Source organism: Melopsittacus undulatus, chromosome 6 (assembly GCF_012275295.1).
Source record: "Melopsittacus undulatus isolate bMelUnd1 chromosome 6, bMelUnd1.mat.Z, whole genome shotgun sequence".
In the NCBI taxonomy this organism is placed as follows: domain Eukaryota; kingdom Metazoa; phylum Chordata; class Aves; order Psittaciformes; family Psittaculidae; genus Melopsittacus; species Melopsittacus undulatus.
Window position 1 is genome coordinate 705,992 of NC_047532.1, and position 20,532 is coordinate 726,523.

General features: G+C 42.9%; 1 long non-coding RNA gene across 2 annotated transcripts; it reads right to left on the reverse strand.

Annotated features, from left to right (window-relative positions):
- Nucleotides 1-246: 246 nt before the first annotated feature.
- LOC117436289 (uncharacterized) lies at nt 247-4,167 on the reverse strand. 2 transcript variants are annotated; one of them, XR_004549718.1, is made up of 3 exons: nt 3,294-4,167; nt 1,176-1,290; nt 247-338 (listed from the first exon to the last, which is right to left on the reverse strand). It is a non-coding gene; the product is annotated as an uncharacterized lncRNA (long non-coding RNA). The 2 variants fall into 2 exon arrangements; XR_004549717.1 differs by lacking the exon at nt 3,294-4,167 and having other exon boundaries at nt 1,176-1,774.
- Between the last annotated feature and the right edge of the window lie 16,365 nt (nt 4,168-20,532).

A 20,532-nucleotide genomic window follows, 5' to 3' on the forward strand; every position in this document is an offset into this window, starting at 1 on the left:
TACCGACGCTTGGACACGAGGTGGCAGCACACGCTGCAGAAGCAACGGCCTGAGGGCAACGGCGGCTCCCCTCCCCGTTGACAGCCTCCGGGGACCCCAGCTGCTGAGTGGGGACAGTTTGCAATATTGGGGCTGGGGCAAAGTTGCTCAGGGAACTTCTATTCGAGATTCTTTCAGACTTTTATTGCTTTGTGTTTGCTTTGTGGGGATTTATAATCACATTCTTCTCTTTTGCTTTTTATTTTCTTTACACATTTTATTTCCTTTTTCATTCATGTTTTTTCCAGCTGTCCTTGTCTTTTAGTCTCTTTCAGTGACTTTTTTTAGGCGTCCCATACCTAAAATGAGATAAGAAATGGGCAAACATGGGTTAGAAAATGAAAAAAATGGTTCAAAACACCTTACAAATGGTCCAAAGTGGAACACAAGTGGCCCAAAATGGATTAAAACAATCAAGAAATGGGTAAAAATGGGTTAGAAGTGGGCAAAAATGGCTTACAATGCGGGAGATGTGGATAAATATGGGACAGAAACAGCCACAGACAGGTCAGAAATAGCCCCAAAAAAAGCTTTAAAGGGGTTAGAAATGGGAAAGATGGGTTAGAAATTGCCAAAAACGGCTTAAAACTGGTAAGAAATGGGCAAAACTGGAATAGAAATGGCCATGAATTGTTTAGAAATAGACTAAAATGGCTTAAAATAGGGTAGAAATGGGGAAAAATGGCTTAAACCAGGCTCAGAAATGGGCAAAAATGTGTTTGAAGTGGCAAAAAAAAATTGGTTAGAAGAAAAAATAGTTTAGAAATGGACAAAATGGCTTAAACCAGGTTAGAATTGGACATATAAGGGTTGCAAATGGCTAAAAATGGGTTTAAATCTAGTTAGAAGTGGCCAAAATTGTGTTAGAAATGGTCAAAAATGGCTTAAAGCTGCTGACAAATGGGAAAAAATGGGTTAGAAAAATAAAAAAGTGGCTTAAATAGAGTGAGAAAAGGGCCAAAAAAAGAGGGAAATTTTAAGAAATGGCTTTAAAAGGGTTAGAAGTGACCAAACACGGGTTAGAAATGGCAGAAAGAATTCAGAAATAGCAAATAAAACAGTTTAGAAGTGGGCATAAATGAGTTAGAAACAGCCATGTTACGGCATCTTCTTGGAATCAGGGGCTAAGTACTCACCTCTGTCCCTGCGAGTGCTGCCTGGGGCTGCCAGGAAAGCCGATCTGTGCAATAGGCTGTGTGTGTTCTGGTCTGTGAGCCCCCCATCAGCTACGGTACAGGTGAAGTCTTGTCACTGGAAAATGTTGAGCAGATAATACCCTTTAGTGAGCTAGAAAGCGGCACTAACGCTGCCTGCCTGGCAGGCTAGGAAAGGCAGATACATTTGGGGTTATGCACACGAAAGCTCTACGTCCTGCCGTGGTTCCAGTGTCATTGCTCTTAGAGGTAAATGGAAAAGCAGCCTCAGGCCTCCTGCTGGGCTCAGGGATCCATCAGCTGCACCTGAGCAGCTTTGCCTGCAGGATGTGATACTTGCTATGCTGGTAAGTGACCAGTTCAAATAGGTTGAAATCAAGGTGCATTTGCCCAGAGCTGGGTGTTACTCGCACTGGTACTGGTACTTGTGGCAGCAAACATTTACCGTGACCCACCTGCTGAACAGAGCTCAGTACTGCAAATAATAAGCCAGTTTCCCCTCCCTGGCTGCATTAAAACAGGCTCCTCCAGATGAATTTAACCTCATGTCAGCGAAGCACTTTAGCTCAAGGTGCCAAAGACGAGCTTTGGCATGGGCACAATGCCACCAGACACACCAAAGAGCGTGAGGACGGGAAGCCCTTCCCTAAGGAAGAAGGGTAACTGTGGCCTTGGGCTTCTAAAGAGACCCTCAGCAGCTGTAGGGAAATGCCTGTATTCCCTGGGGTTCTAATCATATGAGCACAGGATGGTTTTGGTTGGAAGAAACCTTTAAAGGTCATCTGGTCTAACCTCCCCTGCCATGAGCAGGGACATCTTCAACTCCATCAGGGTGCTCAGAACCACATCCAGCCTGGCCTTGAATGTCCCCAGGGATGGGGCATCCACCACCTCTCTGGCCAACCTCTGCCAGTGCTTTACCACCCTCATTACAGAAAAATACTGGGGCTGACCTGCAGTTCCTGGTTCTCCCTCCCTCCCTCCAGGCCTTGCCTTCTCCTCAGCAGTGCAGCTCCTAATTCAACAAAGACAACACCAAGGGCTGCAAACTCTGCTGGCAGTACCCAAATGTCAAGAGGAAACCGGGGACCTGCATTGTCACAACATCCAACAGGATGATTAGAAAAACACTGGTAATTCCCCATAGCCATAGAGCTGCTGCAAAACAGCCTGCAAGCAAAGCAATTGCTGTTTAAGCAAAAAGCAGCGCAATGGTCTCCGAGCAGGAAAGCAAACCAAGCTGAGATTTCCTGGGACAATGTTTTCAATTACGTGAATGTAATTGACTGGAAGGGAAAAAACTTCTTGAATTAAGCACGTAAACAAGGTGAACAAAATAATTTCTTCCTTGTTCAAGCAGAGGATGTGGTTTTGCTCTCATTTACTGGCCCCAGGTAGGAGAATCTACATCTGTCCAGCTGTTAAAGTGTCACTCTGCATTATGCCAATGTAAGAGGAAACAAAGTCCTGCATCCACATCTTCAGCCCCAGCTCAAGAGGGACGTGGAGCTGCTCAAGCGAGCCAGAGGAAACCATGGAGCTGCTGCGAGGGCTGGATTAGCTCTGCTCTGGAGCCAGGCTGAGAGAGCTGGGCTGGGGCAGCCTGGACAAGAGAAGGCTCCTGAAGGGGAGACCTGAGAGCAGCTCCAGTGCCTAAAGGGGCTGCAGGAAACCTGGAGAGGGGCTTGGGACAAGGGATGTAGGGACAGGCCAAGGGGAATGGCTTGAACCTGCCCGAGGGGAGACTGAGCTGAGCTCTGAGGCAGAAGCTGTTCCCTGTGAGGGTGCTGAGGCGCTGGCACAGGGTGCACAGAGAAGCTGTGGCTGCCCCATCCCTGGCAGTGTTCAAGGCCAGGTTGGACACAGGGGCTTGGAGCAACCTGCTCTAGTGTGAGGTGCCCCTGCCTGCCCGTGGCAGGGGTTGGAGCTGGATGAGCTTTAAGGTCCCTTCCAACATGAACCATTCCATGATTCTGTAAAATGTAGAAATGGGGAGGATAACTACAGGCAAATTACAGACCAATCGATGAAAGCAGAGAGTAAATGGATTTCCTCTCTCTGCAAGGTCAGAGGAGCATGTGCTATGATTACCAGACATACCTCCGCTCTCTTCTCCTGCTTCCCAGTTGCAGAAACCTCTCTTTCGTTTTTGGTCTTGCAGATGAAAGAAAGAGGCTAAAAAAGTCTTCTGGAGCTCTTGAAAGGGTCTGTTCTGGCACACACAGTGTGCACATGGCTGCACGCTGCTCTGAAACAGAAGGGTTCTTATATTTACCTAGAACAAGAACTGGGTTTTTCTCAAAGCTCAAGAAACCACTGATGTGGGTCCACAGCATCAATGCTGATGAGGCCGATAGGCGGGTGTGCAGCCTAAAAAGAACTCATGATCAGGGTGCAGGTCACGTGTAAAACTCGCTCAAAACAGACACTCATATAGGGCATCGTGCAAGCAGGGTATTGCTGCAGCAGCCATCCCTTGAAGAAATGGCTGGTTTTACAAACCTGTCTATCCTTACATCATCTTTATGTTCCTCCTCCTCGTACATATGAACATAAATTGTTAACAAGTTAAGCTCAGGTTCTGGAATTTCAATAAAGGTGAAGACACCCACAGGATTGCCCAGGAAAGTGACATTTTAAACGGATAATGTGGGAAGAGACATTCATGGTTGAGGGGTGGGAAGGCAAAAACCCAAACCAGGTTTTTATCTCACTGCCAATGGAAAAGGCGGTACCTTCAAAGGGCACCCAGGCTGTCTGATGACAGTTTGTAGCACCCGTGTCACAGCACAACCAAAACTGCAGACAGAGGCAATGGGCAGGAAACGAAACACAGGACAGGAAAGTCCATTTAAACATTAAGAGAAAAGGTTTACTCTCAAGTAAACCAGTCACCGGAACAGGTTGCCAATAGAACTTGTAGAGATCTCCTTGGAGATGTTCAGAGGGGACAAGGCACCAGAGGCTGAGCAAGGGCTTGAAGTAAGCATCAGAAGTCCCTTCCAACCTCACCCACTCTGTGAGCAAGGCAGGATGATGGCCTTAGGCTGTCAGTCAGAAGTAACTCACAGCATCAGCCCCTGTTTGGGAAACACAGTCACACCTAGCACAGGCAAACAGCTCTCCCAGCTTTTCTTTGGGGCTCTCCTCATACATCTCTTCTGGCCTCAAACACCAACAGTGACCCTCTCTTCCCTCTTCTGCTCCATGTCCCTCTTGTATTATTGCTCCTTCAGAGTGTTGGAGATGGGGAGAATCCCTTCCCTGGACCTGCTGGTCCTGGACCCTGGACCCTACTGGGGATGCAGCCTAGAATAAGCTTGGCTTTCTGGGCAGCAGGAACACACTGTTGGGTTATGGGGAGCTTCTTGTCAACAAACATCCCAAAGTCCTTCTCCTCAGGGCTATTTTCCATGCATTCTTCACCCAGACTGTAGCTGTGCTTGGGATGGCCTGATCCACAAGAAGGCCTTTGGCCTTGTTAAACTTCATTAGATTTATACAGGCCAAAAAAAATTGCATATATTTCCAGTCAGGATCTCAGCAAATATTCAAAGTTTGACAGAAGACATGAAGACCTTGAGTTTACCTATAACCTTTCTAATATTTGACATCTAGTTTACTTTGTGAACTGAGATCATCAGATTCCTCAAAGTCGTGTAAGATAGGCTTTTCCTTGAGTATACTCTGACAAATGATCTTGTGGCTGCTAATCATTAGCAGAGAGATGGCAGATGGCAGGTGAGCAAGACTTCATTATCAAACACCAATTTTCTTTCGAGGTGAAACGATGACCATCTGTTCCTAACATTGCACCTTAGAGAGCCCACAACTGTAGTTTAGTTGATTACAAAATGAAATAAAAAACTTTAAAAATTAATTTGCATATTAATTATAATGTATACTATTTACATTCTGCTAGTGTTTCAGAAGACCGGAGGTGAAACTAATTATCATGTATCTGCTAAGGTGTATCTTTGTCTTAAAGGTGACCATATGGGTATATCTGAAGAAAATACTGCTGCTCTTTAGTTTTTCTTGTTAAGCTTAGAGGAGTCCTCTTTTCTCTGACAAAGGTATCAGAAAAATAAAAGGCTGCTGATTTTTCAGTAAAAAGAATACTGGATATTTCGATTCTGAATTTTGAAACCTTCCTTACCTTGGAATAAACTTGAATTGATGTGATGTCCTCTCTGACAGTGAAATTAATACATCTGACTTAAATATTTCAAGCACAAATTTTGCAGCTACATGTGTGTGGTAGAACTTGGTCTCTGTTAGTTCAGAAAAGGAAATTATTTGTTTTTAAAGGGCTGAAGATTGTATAATTAGGTCCATCTGTGTGTCAAGTATGACTTTTAAACCAACTGACCACTGTCAACCAAATCTATCTAGGGATCAGTAATATCTCTCATATTGCTTCCTCCAAGTTTTGTGACCTTCAGCAACTCTGCAGAGTAAATGAGCATTCTCACTGATGTCTGCACAAGCAACTCTCAGCCATTATAAATAATGTCAAGCAGCAATCACTTAGATAATCAATATGTGCATACACACGGGTCATAACTTTGGAATCTCTTGAGTGAGAAGAGTGTCACTGTAAGTGTGGTGTGAGATACAGAGAAAAGAAAGCACACCAGCAAATGTTATTGTTGTACTTCTTTAGTTAAGTCCTTATTAAAGAATTCATTATTTCTGCTAACAAGGTTGTCAGTTAATGGATACATGTCAGAAATTAAAGATGACTGACAGCAGTTTCTGACTGCCCCAGTCAGAAAATGGAAACATCTGCACATGCCAAACCCCTGGAAATGAACCCTTGGACCTAACAGAAGTTAGATAAGACAAAATACTGATGCCTCTTTTCAGTGAAACTCAAGATATTTTTCTCCTTTTGTTTGAATCCATCAGTGTTTTCTCATAAAGCTTTCATAAGATGAAAAAACATTATTTGTTCACATTCAGTAAATGGTAAATAAGCATTGCAGTAAAACTTTCCAATTTAAATTTATCTTTGATTTCTTTAGTTAAAGTATTAATTAACTGCCATTCTACCAACTAGAAATTAGAAGTAATTTTGTATATGCAAATAATCACACAGTAGCTATGAGTCTTCATTTAAAGCAGACATAGACATTTTTTACTATTGACATGAAAAAATGCAACCTGCTGCCGTAATGGTAGTTGCTAGCTAGTACCATTAGCGATTATGGTAGCTGTTGCAATTCTTTCAGTGCATTATCTCCTATGAATGAAGTTGCAGTATATCATAGGACTTAGAAACTTAGTCTTTTATACTAGGTAACACTATATAAAGCTGGGACTTAGTTTTGAGAAACACATATTCACCTGTCTAAATCTATTTTTCTAAGACAGGGCACTGATGTTAATGTGGATAACTCCTGTGGTTAGCCAGGCGTGTCCTTACCTGCTTTGTCAAACTGGCATAGTATCCCAGTGTGCATCGGAAGAAAGCTGGAAATATGCAAGTAATACATTATACTTGTAAAGTTGTAGTCATGAAGAGGGTAATAATTTGTAGGTAATAAATGCAGTGAATTAATTAAGCCATTTCTGCACACAATGCATCCACACCTATTCACTTTCTGAGGGCACATTTATTATGTGAGTTCAGTATACTCTAGTGTCACCAAAGCAGCAAGATGGACTCACACTGGCCACTCACTTCCCAACATTTCTCGCAGCCCCCTCCCTGCTCCAAACTGACAGGTCTTCACATCTAACATGCTGACTTGTTTTCATAATAGAATGCTTGTATTGCATATTCAAAATTCTCCTTATTTTCCATTCCTACATTCTTCTTTCTTCCTTTCACTGCTCAATGCTTCCCCATACAGACTTTCTATTCCTGTACTCCCACTGAGCTAGGTCCTCTGTCACCGTTCAAACAACAAAGTATGGGTTGTGTAGAGAAAAGTCAGCTGCCAGGCTGCGTAAGCCTTTTTCCCATGTGGAGTGGCAGATACATTCTGCACAAAGTGGCAGACACAAAGTTTGCACCAACCCAGGGGTGCTTAGTAAGAGGAATTTACAAAAAGCTAAAGCTACAACTACAATATCTTATGTACATCCAGCAACTGAAGAACCAAAGCAGCCATTTGAATCCTTAGACTCCAGATTTTTACACACTCACAGTGGCCAGTGACCCACAATTACCAGTTACTGACAGAACACAAGGCTGAGCCAGCACAGCCTTACATGAAGAGGTCTTCTTTAGACATTTCTTGGATCCAATTTCGAATTAGTTTTGATAACCATCATAATTATTTTGCTGTTGAATATTCTACAATCTATACATGTAACACACACAAAACCACAGAGTCCAAGGCTATGAAGAAAAAGGGAATGAATTCTTCTTAAACAGATGCAGAATGTCAGTTTGCTACATTCAATTTGGTGCTCACTTTAACTAGTCTGAAGTATCACTTAAGCAAGCCTTGTATTTACACTTTAATAATTAATAAAATACATAGGATACTAAGAGCATCACTGTAAAGATGCTGATTACATTACAATGAAATGCTTAGATTCCTGCTTACTATATTAATCAATATGGTTGCCTCGGGTGCACAAAGATTATTAAATTTTCATTGCAATTCACTAAGAGTAAGATTAGTTATAAATATTTCAACAAAGAGGATAAAAGGAGACTGTTAATATTTTATTTATCATGAATAACACTCTTAAAACACCTTATAAAAATAAAGAAAATTGAATGCAAGTTTTTTCTGGAGATGCAGCTTGGTTTTTAAGGCATAATGAAAATGGTATGAAGTTTTACCTGTACCTGGATACTCAGTTTTTAATTCATGCTTATGGAAATAATTTTTGCTTATCACTGGAAATTACCTTCAATATTTCTGAGAATAGAAGTATATGTATGAGTGGGTCTAATTAGTATACTTAAAAGAAAGAATGGGAAACAGACCTTGTTCCAAAAGGTTATTTTTCCCATTTGCTTAATGAAGTACAAGACCTGAAAGATAAGATTTATTCCACTTTTTTTTTTTTTATTACACAAAATAGTGGACTTGGACTACATTAGTTCCCTTGGAAGATCACAGAAATACCTGGAGAGGGCACAAGTCCCCAGCAAATTCCAATGCCCCTGTCATAGACACATAGGGTCTCTTAAAGAAAACAGTGAAAGACTCCAAAGTCAGGCTGGATGGTGTGTGTACACTGAGTTTTCAAATATCCAGTTATACAGGCCAAATTTCCAGTTGGATTGCCCTGAAATGTTGGTTCATAGCAAAGGGAAAGTCATTACTTAAAGCCTGTTCTTCCAAACTGAATGTAAATATTGCTACCTGCTGCTCTTACTGACAGTAACATCAAGGCAAAACACAATACTATGATGAGGAAGACATGCCCACCTTCATAAAGTTTAAGATCAAATTCTGCACTTAGGTAACTTGACCAGATTCAATGGACATGTAAGCTCTAAAGGCTTCATTTCATATTTTTCTGATGTAATCATCTTGGGTTTGAGTCTATAGTTGGAGAAAAGACAGTATGTCAAGGATCAATTTAAAGTAATGTTTCTGTTAATACAATTCTGATATGAAGCAGTAGGAAAAGCACCCTCAAAGTGTCAAACACAATTTCTGTCACAGCACTAGCTGCTGCTGAAATTCTATATACCCACTGAAATCACATGCTTGACCTTGAAAAATTACCCTCAATTGTTCCCAATGAGAAGAAACTACTGATTACACCTGCTACTTGATTTCATCAAAATGTTATCAAGGAAGTGGGATTTTAAATTAACTACACCAAGGGTCCTTTGGCCTATGACAGGGGTGATGTATGTGGAACATGTAACAGATACACCAACCTATTATTCAGAAATACTTATGGAAAAAATACTGGCCCTTGTAACCAGATCTATATAGCTCTAGAAAGTGTTTTAAAATATTAACTGGCTTTTAAATCATAAAAGAAAATAGTAACTTACCCCTTTCATTTGTTTTAGTAAAACAAACAAACAAACAAAAAAAACCCCAAAAAAACAGAAAAGCAAACTATAGTGATATACATTTGAGGGACAGTAATCCTGGTAGTACCACAGACATCTGAAGCTCGCAAAAGCAACTGCCTTTCACGTCCCAGTGCAGTCACGGTGTTCTATTTGTACATATTTAATATCTCAGAATTAATCTTAATTTAATATTACTTCAGCTCAAATATTAGCATAGAATTTAAAGTTGAGTTCCTGCCTGCACAGGCCAATGATTGCTGTGAAGATCTTGACAGCTGTTCGAAAGCTGCTTTTTGCAGCAGGGAGAGATAGTGGTTTCTGGGTTGTCAGATGTGCCTTGCAGAAGTGTAATCTTTTCTATTAAGATATCACCATTAATAACTCTTGAGTTCCAGTCAGAAATGACTGTTGAAAAGGGAAGCAGAGGTTTACTATCTATCCAGCAGCAGCAGATCTGAGCCAGGTTTTAATGGAGGTCTGGAATTCCTGCAGCAGCCTTTGCTGTGCCCTCCTTGCTGTCCCCAGTGCTGGAGGCACAGCAGCATGTCTTTTATGAGAAATGTTTCTTGAACAACTTGTTATGCAAGTTTTAAAGTGACTTAGTGAAGGACATTTCAGCAACAGCCAGAAAAGCAGCTGATCGGTTACTTGCCAAAAGAGTTAAACATTTTGGTATCTGTTCATGTTCAAAGCAAAATCATCGTGTGGAAACTGCCAGGCCAAAGGAAAGCTGCAGTTGCCGGTTGCCTTTTCTGATCATGTTCAGCAAGGGAGCAAGAGGAGCTCTTTCCCTTGTCTTCTGTAAAAAAAAGAATACGCTAAAGTTCTTGAATCAAATTGCATCCTGAATTTGAGAAGCTTCTATGAGGGCCAAATATTTTCTCCTCCCTCCCCCATATCCTATGTAATGTAAGATTTTCATTTTCCCAGTCTTTTGTCTCTTGAATAATGTAGTTTCCAAATGTAATTTTCTGTCAGAGCAGCTTTATTATCATGGACTTTTCCAAGGTCATTAGTGGTTTAGCAGAGTATCACATAGAATCACAGAATGATAAGGTTGGAAAGGACTTTAAGGTCATCCAGTTCCAACCCCGCTGCCATGGGCAAGGATGCCTCACACTAGACGATGCTGCCCAAGGCTCTGTCCACTCTGGCTTTGAACACTGCCAGTGATGGAGCATTCACCATTTTGGGTAACCTGTTCCAGTGTCTCACCACCCTCACAGTAAAGAACTTCTTTATACCTAACCTGAACTTCCCCTGTTTTAGATTAAACCCGTTACCATGACATCAGTTTATAACCTAGAGTTAGATGATGTTAGAAATGTCAAACAGTTTGATAGGAGTTTCTGCAATCAGTATACATAATTCAAAAGGAGTGACTGTCTTGGAAAAGTAATCACCATTTAAACCTGAACCAAGCTGTCTCTGATTGACAAAAACGAACATCATTTGAGAAATGTAGCTGTATCTAATGCATCCTTTGGAATTATGAATCTCTAAATATATGTACTGCATAAAGAAATATATTGAATTGTTTTGTTAGATATTTGTCAAGATACTTCAATTTTCAAAAAGGAATTAACAAATAAGAATATCTGCAGTTGCTTCAGTCACAGTCCACTGTTCTCATGCCAAATTATTAACTTTCGAAAGCATTTTCCATGTTTTTGGCAACAGATTATTTATTCAAACTTGTGACAATTTTAAATATTAAAGGGAGACTGCATAAAAGTGGAAGATTCCCAAATGGGTAATATACCATTTGTCACAGTTTTGGAAGATCTCTGGGAATGTTCAGTTTCCTCTCAATCATTCCAGCTGCTTACTGATGTAGGTGCAGTTTCAGACATTCTTTTTGCAAGTGAACTTAACAATTACCAACTAGTATTAAGGAAAGTAATCTATTACAATGCCTAAAAATAGCCTCTTCGTTTATGAATAGTGCTCTCAGAGTCACACAGGGGGTGCTGGTAGCCACCAGAATTGTTGGGCAGCGTTTGATTTTAGACTCCAAGTGACTTGAATGAGTTCCTTTTCAGGTTCATTATTCAGATTTCCATTGTATGTCTATGCCATAGCGGTTTCAGGATGCGGTTTCAGATTGATGGGTTAAGAACATTTAAAACTGAAACAAAAAAAGAATTAAAGACCCTTTACAGCATGCTGGGGTCAGGTATGCTGATGATGCCCTTATTATAATGACCAACTAAAATGGTTTTCTGTTAGAAAGGAGTAAAATGTATCCTTAGAAATCAGTTATATCTGTACCTTATGATTTGATCTAGTCCTGTGATAGGTGGTGGTAGCTGAACAGTTTGTATAGTGGGAAAACTAATTCAAGTGCATTGTTGCTTCTCTTTCCATTTTAAACTCGCAAGTTTTGTCCAGTTGTTTAGTTCTTTCAGTGATCTTCCTTGAGATTAGAAGTGTTACAAAAGTGACGAAAAACAAGTTCTCAGGATTTTAGATTTAAAAAAATATTCCAAACTATTCAGAATAAAAAATGTAGACTTTAAATCTCAACCTGAATAAGTACATATTCTTACTGTACTGAAGCAGAAACTACCACATCTCTTTCTTTTTTCTTTTCTCTTTGCAATTTCTTTTTCCTAGCAAATGAATTAATCATGTTGTAAAAGAGCACTTGATGGTCTTTTTAAAATTAGCTTGGACATTGAGAAGTTCCAAAATGCACCTCTAATGTTCTTCCTATAAAGCAGTTTAATAAGATGTCATAACAAACATGTAAAATTAGATTTATTGTGTCAAGAGGCAAAATAACCTCATTACACAGAAAGCTCCAACAAACTGAAGCTTCCCTAATATATAATCCAGTAGTTTAATTTGTAAACCCGATTATTGCTCTTAACAGAGTTCATTAGTACCTCAGAGTCCTCTAAGACATTTGAATGATACTTGTTATAATTAATATTTAGTTTTTAACACTGTTCAGAGTTTCCCAAACTTTCAAAATGGCTCTTGTAATTGCTCCTTTAAAATCTGCCAGCTGTGCAAACCTAATTGCTATGAAGATACAGAGGGGCTTCATGGATGCAGCGTGGCATTGCATTGATTAACTAATCATCTGTATTCTTCCTCAGTAGAAGGTTTGAATACTCTTTCTGAACAACGGTGCTTCCTCTCAGTCACAGGTAAATATTATTTCTGTATCCATATTTATGTCATTCAATAAATCTGGATTTGGCTGGGTACATACGGACACGGACTGATGGTCTCCAGGGAATGACACCGGAGCATAAACACTGATTCTTCACTGAATGTCAGTGAGTATAAAAAGTCTACAGAAAACACAGTCCAAAATGTTGAGCAACAGGGAAGTGAATGTGGCAAACTTCTATTCTAGTGAGATGTGCAGTTCAGGTGTGTTTTACATCAGTGCTGCTTGTACACTGGTCCAAAAATTCCACAATGTACCAACCCTGACTGAATGCCTGCGGTTTGCTCAGCATGAAATCATAAGCTTAAAAGCTGCCATCTCTGCTTCCTTGCTTCAAAACAGAGCAAAACTCTGTTTCAGAGCAGACTCCCATTAGTGAGTCTGCTGCTCTGCTCCTGCAGCTTTAGTGTTGTGGGTGTTGTGTGGCTTTTCTCATTTCTGCTTGCTCTGCTCATTAAGAACTTCACAGCAGCAAATTTGTCTGCCTTTGCCTCCACTGTCTTTCAGGCTGGAGTGACTGTGCCCTCGAGCTCTTGAGATAGTGTGGGACAGTAGCACTGCAGTGCTGATGTTGTGTGACAGCATCAGAATAATTAACAGAAGGATGTGGCTGAACAGTGAATAGATATCTCCAGAAGTATCTCTTCCTTGATGCTAGCTGCAATTGGTGCCCTTTGGGGTACTTACAAAAGCAGATAGGGAAAGTCCTATGGAAGCAATGGAGTTGCCTCCCCAAGGACAAAGGGGCAAAACTTCCAGGCAAAGGACTCAATGGGTGCAGGGATTGGAGGGATGCGTGGAGGAATGGAGGGACGATGGAAAAGAAGGATGGATGGATTGTGGAGCAGATGGAGGAGATGATGGATGGATGGATGGATGGATGGATGGATGGATGGATAAGAACTTTGGGTGGTGGGGTGGATGAAGAGAATAAGTTGGTGGTTGGTGGGGCTGGTGGGAGAGCAGGACAGATGAGTGGTGGGGACAAAATGGAGGAGAAGGTCGGGTGGTGGGGCAAGTGGACGAGGATGGATGGATGGACAGACAATGGTGAAACAAGAGCAGATGGATGGATGGCAAGTGGGACAGTAGGATAGCGGGCAGCCCCATTGAGGCCCCCCTCAGGCATCGTCATTGCCCCCTGCAGGAGAAACAAGCCAGCACCAACCTGGCCATGTTCCAGAAGGCACAGAGCACTGGATGAGGAAGAGGAGATCACATCACCGAGTCCCAGGTCAACAAGCTGCAGGCCAAGGGCGGCAACATTGGAGCCAGGGTGGGACCCCCTCCTTCTGCCCTACAGCCGCCTGCGAACAGCCCCCAGCCATCCCCTCACTCACCATCTCCTCTCTTACCCCAGCCCAGGAGCTGTATGATGATGAGTGACCCCACTGCTGCCCCTACCCGTCAGATGGGGACTTAACAATTTAGCAAAAGTTAATCAATGACTACTGGAAGAACTCAGGTGTTGGTTGGGTTGGGGAAGGGTCACAATGTCACCTCACCCACCCCAAGAAACACTACCACAGAGGAACATCAGTGGGGGAAGAGGTTTAAATGGTGCCCAAAACTGGGCAGCTGGGGGTTTATGGGGCGGTTATGTGGTGGCTCTGGGGCAGGGTAGAGAGGAATTGTAGGACATCCCTTTGGGTGAGTGTTTCCAATTAGGCTGAGTCCACATCAGGGTCTGGAAGAGAAAGATGCGGAAGTTGGGGAAGATGGTAGACAAGAGGACATAGCTGTTCAGAGTTCCCTCCTCCCACCTGAATGACAACACAAGGGACTCACCCTGTCCCACCGCTGGGGCCACCTCAACACGATATGTGACAAAGGCGTCAAAGGCGAAGAGGAAGGAGAGGATAAGGCTGAAAGTCTGGGGAGGAGAAAAGGAAGCAGGGCCTGGTGAGGTGAAAGGAGGCGAGGCTGGGTTGGGGGTGGAGTTTGGGGGGGTTTGATGGGAGACATGACACTCACGAAGGTGGTGGCAGCCAAGGCATCTCGGGAGGCAGCCAGGGCCACCAGAGCCACAACGAGGAAGATAATGGTCCCGCTGACAGCCCGGAGGAGGTCCTGAGGGGGACACCATGGGGAACAGCATGGGGATAACGCAGTGGAGGAACACCAGGAGATGCTGAACTGAACAATGAGGGTATGCTATGGGAGGACACCAAGGGGACAACACCATGGAGGAACATAGAGATGCCGGGGGGTACCCAGCAGGGACTCCAGATGTTGAGATGGACACCAAGGGGTGACGCTATGAGGGGACACTGTGGGAGATAACCAGAATATGCCAAGAGGGACATCATAGGGGAACACCAAGGTGGGCACTGAGAGGTAACACCATGGGGAACACCAGGAGATGCTAACATGGACATCAGGTTGGACACCAACGTGTAACACCTGGGAGGACACCAGAAGATGCCAGAGGTTCACCAAGGTGTGACACTAGGAGTTGCCAAGATGGACACCATGGGATGACACCAAGGTGGGCACACCAAGAGATGCCAGAATGTGGGACATGTGGGGCAGAGGTGAGGCCATGAGGGGCTGCCATGGGGCCACATACCAGGCAGGGCCCATAGCCGTGGGGCAGACGAGGGGGGTTCCTCAGCAGCCGCCCCCCCCAGCGCTGCTGCCACTGCCAGGGCTTGAAGCAGAGCTGGAGCCAGTGTGGGAGGTGCAGGGGGGGCCAGCAGCCCCACAACTGCTCCACACAGCACCTGGGGAGACATGGGAACAGGTTGGAGGGGCACAGCAGACCCACAGTATCCTGTGGGGGCCTGTGGCACCCCCATACACACCCACATTGCCCCAAAGAACCCCGGAAAGCACCCATAGAGACCCGTAGTGCCCAAGAGCGCCTCTTATGGCACTTACTGGGGATTTATGGTACCCTGTTAGGGACCCACAGCACCCCAGCATCCTTACAGCACCCCATAGGGCCCTCAGAAACTCCCACAACACCCCCACAGAGGCCCACAGGACCCCATAGCACCTCCCAGCGCCCCTGAGCACCCCTTTATCACCCCATACTACTCCAATAGCCCCACAATACTGCCTTAGTGCTCCCCAGAGCTCCACAGCAACACCATCACACCCCCCTGAACCCCAGAGTACACACAGCAAACTCATCACATCTCCTTCATACCCCTCAGAACTCCTATAGTCCCCAGCAACCCCAGAGAGCCCCATAGCACCCACTACACCCCATAGAAGCCCATAGAGCCCTACAGCACCCTGTATCCCTCCCCTGTACCAGCTCAGCCCCCAGCAGCAGCCCCTTGGGAGTGCGCAGGAACCCCAGCTCGAAGGCTCCGTCCAGCTCCTGCTGCCCCATAGTGGGGGGGAATGTGTGGGGTTGGAGGGGGAGACAGTGATGACATGTGGGTCCCTCCCCCTGTGACAGGCAGCACTGGGACGAGGGACAAAAGGATATTGTGCAGGAAAGGAGAGGGTGGAGGGAGCATCTGCGTGGGGAATGGGAGTGATAGAGGAGACTGCTAGAGACTAGGAAGCACTAGGGTGACTGAGGGGGGACTGGAAGCAAGTGGGGGGCAACTGGAGTTGACTGGGAGACACTGAGAGGGACCCTGCTATGACTAGGAGTGATTAGGAACTACTAAGAAGCACTGAGGGGATTGGGAATACCATGGGGTGACAGGGAGCAACATGGGAGGCACTGAGAGAAACTGGGGGGGAGCTAGGAGGCACCCTGGGATGACTGGGGGCAACTGAGGGGAAAATGGGAGTTACCTGGTCTTTCAAGTTAAAGCCACCTCACCCAGTTGGCCAGCCTGCTGCCAAAGATTCCCTTGTTTCATCTAGACAGGTGGGTTCCCATCCCTCTTTACCAAGCTATAGCCTTCAAAGAGCCTCCCATTGTCATAACAGCCAAAACCCTCAGAATGGCACCAGCCCTGAAGCCAGCAGTTGATTTGCAACATGTGCAAAATTCTGGCTGCACCCTTCCCTAAATGGTAAAATGGAAGAAAAGGTAATGAAGGAAATGGATTTTGGGTGTCTCAGTCATTAACGCACAGGTCTACAGGTCCAGGGAAGGAGATAGTGAGAGAAGTGTTAAGAAAATAGGGGCTGCTTTTTAATATGAAAAGAATGTACTGAGTGACATTGACGTCCTTTATAGAGATACAGCTTTTCTGGGTAAACTCCCAAAGGCCACAGACAAGCCCAAGATGAGGGGTGGGTCTCTGAAGTCATTTTTATTTTGGAGAATTCCCTTTATCTCCTCTCAGAGAGATTAAAAGATTTTTAAACTAGAAGGAGCTGCTTTTGAGTAAAAAGGACTTTCCTATATGCTGGAATATAGGCCAACAGATTTAAGTCAGGAAAAGCAATGGGGCAAGACCAAACAGAAAGAAGGCTCCACAGATTAGAACGTGAACCTCCTCCTTACTGCGTGCTGTGGGTGGAAAGCCAGGACAAACAGTACTTCAGAGGAATATGTGTCATCTCCTGGCCATGTGACATGGTAAATGTATGGGACACAGAGTGCAAAGCTGCCTGGGGTATCCTTGGAGGACCATGGAGGATGGCACAAGCCATCTTCATGCTTCATATATGGGACTGAAGATTTTGATTTGCTGAGCACACACTCTGAATAACTTACGAATCTTAGCTGAAAGTAACCAAGCATCATATTAAAAAAACCCAAGCAAACAAAAGGTGTCACTGATGGCCCAAGACAGCTTCCTCTGCATCTCCAACCAAGGAACTGTTGGCATCTGTCAAAAACTTCACAAAGCCTCATCAGAAAGATTCCTTTTTTCTAGGGCTAAGCAGAAGGATGAAAGAAGAAAGACTAAGTTTCAGCATGTAATGACAGAGCTCAGCAGGAATATCTACAGGAAGAGCTACAGAGCATATTTCACTTGAAGCAATGAACTTTAGTAGGAATTGTATTTTACACATGAATGTACCCCGCATGATAATCTCCAGTCTGTTTATCCACCAGCTGGAACTCAGGATGTGAAAGTGAAGGTGACAGGAACAATGAATTTTATGTTCCCAAAGTGTTGGAAAAGGTATTAACCTTTTAATTCTTCATTCTTCATTCAAGCCCAGATTTCACAGTAAAAAGTAAAACAATCTATTTTCCCTGTGATACTGAGCATGAAAGAAGATCCTAGCTCATAGCAGGAGAAATGGGGAATGAAAGATTTTAAGCTATTTACATCTGTTCAGGAGGAGTTGTGTAAATGACACCCAAACAGTGGCATCACCAACGTAGCAAAACAAAACCATATTCAAGAACTGAAAACTTAGCCTAAAGGCCTTTCTATTGGTCCTGATCCAGACAAACATCTTTCAAAAGTATATTGTTTTCAAAATATCTAGGATAACCTCATTCAAATTGTAAGTAAATGTACTGTGAATTCTTCTAATGTGACTTACTAGGGGGTTGGACAGGCTCAGAGAACTCATAATGGATGTTACAAGGAAAAACTGTGTGAATTCCTTTGAAATCAAATACAAAATAAGAATTTGTCATCCACTCTCATTACCCTGTCCTGGGATGTCAACCACAGGTGGTTTAAAAACAGAAAACTGTTATGCATAATCCCCATCAGACTTTAGTTTTCTTTTTGAGTACACTAATTTTAAACCAACAGTCTTGATGCAAAATAGGTAAATAGCATCTGAAAAATATTCCTTAGAGCTGCAAAATATCCAATTTTACACTACTCAGAAAAATAACCTAATAGGCATAGCAAGAGATGTTTTTCCCTGTGCTCTACAGGCTCTTAGCAGGAAGAACACATTTCTTTCTACGTGTTACTCATCCAGAGGAGGAATTAAATATATTACCTATTTGGGGCTTTTCCTGCAGTTCATCTTTCACTGGACTATTAACATATGATATTCTAGATGAGCCTTTTTCTTCCTCTGTTTAATTATTCCTGCCACCTGCACATGGGAGTCAGCCTCACCTACTAGACTTTCTGACAGGAGCAGCACACACCTTTCTGGAAGGCACTGTCACCCTGTGGCACATCATGAGCTAACAGCTTTCTTGGCAGTATCAGCTAACACGTTTGAGACAATAAGGATGTGGAAAATCATAGCTTCCCATTCAATAACCCCCTCAAAATAAATTCCTGGGATGGAATGTTGTATTTTTTTCAGACATATTTGCACTATGTACCTTACAGGAACCACTGGAAAAATCAGTTCATCACAGCTAGAAGCTGTATAAACTGGTGCCATGCTCATGCTCTGTGCAAAGAACAGCGTGCACCACTCTTACACAATGTCCCTTCACCAAGCACAGAAAATAAGAGCTATCTGCACATGTCATATCATATAAATACTGGGAATTTAATGGGTTAGGAGACCTGAGAAACATTCATCTTTCAGGTATCTGTATGCTAAGCTGGTATCTGTGTGCTAATCTGTATGCTAAATCCCACTCCCTCTGCTGAGGCTGTGGGATCCTATCAGCCATGTCCCATGACTGAGTAAAGTCCTTGTTCTAAACAAATTTTCCAGCCTTCTCATCTTATTCCCTGAGCCAGTCAGCCAGGGAATCAGGACCAAGGGAGCACTGGGGACGACATGAAAGTATTTTTCCTATGCTGATATAAGGCTGTTCACAGAAAAATTAAGACCCATATCCTCATATCAGTTATACTTGATGACTTTAGGGGTAATTTCCAACCTAAATGATTCTATACTTCTATATCCTTGGTGGTCTCAGCATTTTATTCCCTACTTCAGATATTTAAAATGCTTTGAAGATGTGTGTGTCTTGTTTGTTGTCATGCACTTCATTTACAGCAGGGCTGAGGACAGAATTTACTGGGATGCTATAGCACTCTCTACTATTAGAGGTGAGACTCTCATTGCAAATTACTTCACTGTAGTTCAGACAAAATTTAAATTGGACAGGTCATAGGTTTGCTCACTGATGTCTGACAGAATGAAACCAGTCCTCTTGTTCTTCCCCATAGCATTAATGGAAGTACAGGCCTTCTTATACGGCTCTTACACAGCACTCACAAAGGAAACCAAGTAGCAATACAGTTTCTCTATAGTGCAGAAAGATCTTGTCTCTTTTATTTTTTTTGGATATTAGTTAATATTTTTTCCTCTGGAAAACTGCTGTGTAGATCTCAGGAATACCAAAGGATGTCATGTTATGTATCAGCTGCTATGGTAACTAATCCTTTCTAAAAGGGAGAAACAGAATTATAAAGGCCATTTCTTACTATGAACAAAGGATGCCACTAAATAGTCTTTATCTTGCAACCCATTGCCTTCCATTTTTTACCCTTATTTATAAATGATTGTTACTGATTTAGTACAAGACTGCATTTTTTTTTTCTTCCAGTCTGAATATTTAGAGCTTCCCATGTCCATGGACCAGCAGAAAAACAATTTCAGTCCTGAAATTGGATTGATTTATTTTTTTTTTTTAAATTTCTCTGACCCTATAATATTAATGAAGATCCTCCATGGGATGTGCTTTGGGTTGGAAACAGTTGTATTTCCCAGGAAAATGACATCTAGTGAAGAAACCTAGGCTAAAATATTAGCAAGGGGGACATTTCCCATTAACATTAATTGGCCTTTTAAACAATCTACTGGCAAAGAAAACTGAGAGAAAAATTTTCCGCCTGCTTTGCCAGGCTGAAAACTGAAGAATAAAACTGTTTCCACAGACAGAGCTGTGGAACTGCTGCCATTTACTTCACGGCACCACTTGGCATAGCTCTGGGTAATGGACTGTATTTACATTATCAGATTTACCAAATTACCCATTTGCCAGCCACAGTTGCTTACAGGAAATAAATGTAGCTCAACTGTAACAATACTTTCCTTCAACTGGTAGCAGGTCAGAACTGATACACTGTAAAGCACTGGGAGCTCCTTAGACCTCATTGCTGGACTGAAGAGCTGAAAGCGCAGAAAAAAGGGGTCTAAAGAACCCTACAATATGCATCATGAATTTCTATATGTAGAACAAATTATAGAACAAACCAAGTGTGTATTGCAGAAAATATTTCTATGACCATGACTTATTTTCCATTATCTATATCAAGACCTGGATGAAATAATTTACTCCCTCAGCTAACATACTCCATAACCCCAGAGACATTGCATCAGAGATGAGATTCCACTAAAGAAGCTTAAAG